Here is a 2500-nt window from a genome sequence, read left to right as displayed (position 1 = left end):
GGTGGTAGGTTACCCGGGAGGCCTTGCGGCAACCCGGGCGACTACTGTAATGATCCTTCCGCAGGTTCACCTACGGAACGGTTTCGAGTTCGTAGCGACTCACCCCTGCGCTTTCACGTAGGGCCCGACTATATCTTAAGCAGAGCTAGGCTCCACCCACAACCACTTAGTCTGTGAACGTTACCCGTATAGCTAGCGCTACTTAGGGTCTTCGCTGCGGATTATCCATAGTTCCCCAGAGGGAGTATCCATACACTCTTTTACCACCCCGTGGAGTTAGCACGGGCCCCCGCCTCGGTTTCCCGGGCGGGTTGGTGTTGTAGGCTTTAGGACGTCCCCGTCAATTCGATCGTGTTGCCAGCGGGTGCTGACTTGCATGAAGGGAGACTTATTTACAGTCGTGCTCCCCACCCCTTGCGGGGCTGCAAAGGCTTCCATAAGTGTCGCCACGGAAGAATCATTGAGATTGCTCCATACTTAAAAGTAGCGAAACCTTGTTACGACTTTTACTTCCTCTAAACGACCAAGTTTGGACAACTTTCCAGCTCTGGGTGGTCGTTGCCGACCTCCCTGAGCCAGTCCGGAAGCCTCACTTAGCCGTTCAATCGGTAGTAGCGACGGGCGGTGTGTACAAAGGGCAGGGACGTAGTCGGCACGAGCTGATGACTCGCGCCTACTAGGAATTCCTCGTTGAAGAGCAATAATTGCAATGCTCTATCCCCAGCACGACAGAGTTTAACAAGATTACCCAGACCTTTCGGCCAAGGTGATGAACTCGTTGGCTCTGTCAGTGTAGCGCGCGTGCGGCCCAGAACATCTAAGGGCATCACAGACCTGTTATTGCCTCAAACTTCCATCGGCTTGAGCCGATAGTCCCTCTAAGAAGCCAGCGACCAGCCAAAGCTAGCCGGGCTATTTAGCAGGTTAAGGTCTCGTTCGTTATCGCAATTAAGCAGACAAATCACTCCACCAACTAAGAACGGCCATGCACCACCACCCACAAAATCAAGAAAGAGCTCTCAATCTGTCAATCCTTATTGTGTCTGGACCTGGTGAGTTTCCCCGTGTTGAGTCAAATTAAGCCGCAGGCTCCACTCCTGGTGGTGCCCTTCCGTCAATTTCTTTAAGTTTCAGCCTTGCGACCATACTCCCCCCAGAACCCAAAAACTTTGATTTCTCGTAAGGTGCCGAGCGAGTCAAAAAGATAACATCGCCCGATCCCTAGTCGGCATAGTTTATGGTTAAGACTACGACGGTATCTGATCGTCTTCGATCCCCTAACTTTCGTTCACTGATTAATGAAAACATCCTTGGCAAATGCTTTCGCAGTAGTTAGTCTTCAATAAATCCAAGAATTTCACCTCTGACAATTGAATACTGATGCCCCCGACTATCCCTATTAATCATTACGGCGGTCCTAGAAACCAACAAAATAGAACCACACGTCCTATTCTATTATTCCATGCTAATGTATTCGAGCATAGGCCTGCTTTGAACACTCTAATTTTTTCAAAGTAAAAGTCCTGGTTCCCCGACACACCCAGTGAAGGGCATGCGGCTCCCCAGGAGGAAAGGCCCGGCCGGACCAGTGCACGCGGTGAGGCGGACCGGCCAGCCAGGCCCAAGGTTCAACTACGAGCTTTTTAACTGCAACAACTTTAATATACGCTATTGGAGCTGGAATTACCGCGGCTGCTGGCACCAGACTTGCCCTCCAATTGTTCCTCGTTAAGGGATTTAAATTGTACTCATTCCAATTACAAGACTCAAAAGAGCCCTGTATCAGTATTTATTGTCACTACCTCCCCGTGTCGGGATTGGGTAATTTGCGCGCCTGCTGCCTTCCTTGGATGTGGTAGCCGTTTCTCAGGCTCCCTCTCCGGAATAGAACCCTAATTCCCCGTTACCCGTTGAAACCATGGTAGGCCACTATCCTACCATCGAAAGTTGATAGGGCAGAAATTTGAATGAACCATCGCCGGCACAAGGCCATGCGATTCGTTAAGTTATTATGAATCACCAAGGAGCCCCGAAGAGCATTGGTTTTTTATCTAATAAATACACCCCTTCCGAAGTCGGGGTTTTTAGCATGTATTAGCTCTAGAATTACCACGGTTATCCAAGTAGTAAGGTACTATCAAATAAACGATAACTGATTTAATGAGCCATTCGCAGTTTCACTGTATAGATTGCTTATACTTAGACATGCATGGCTTAATCTTTGAGACAAGCATATGACTACTGGCAGAATCAACCAGGTAACTATCTTGAGCCGGTCACCCCGAAAGACGCCGGCCAACCGCCCGCAGAGCGGGCGGCAGAGCAGTGTACGAGGAGGGTCGCCCGAGAGCGACCCGCGCTACAGGTCCCCAGAGCCAGAGCTACAACAGGTTCCCACAGCACGATCCAATTGCCCCCACTGTGTTCCCCAAGGGTTGGTCCGCGGCACCACTGGTAGGGCGCTAGGCGCCTTCGCAGGGTGTCACATGCGACCCTCAGG

Source organism: Pseudogymnoascus destructans (assembly GCF_001641265.1).
Source record: "Pseudogymnoascus destructans isolate 20631-21 unplaced genomic scaffold scaffold_10, whole genome shotgun sequence".
NCBI lineage: Eukaryota > Fungi > Ascomycota > Leotiomycetes > Thelebolales > Thelebolaceae > Pseudogymnoascus > Pseudogymnoascus destructans.
The sequence above is the reverse complement of the archived record's forward strand: the minus strand, read 5'-3'. Positions refer to the sequence as shown.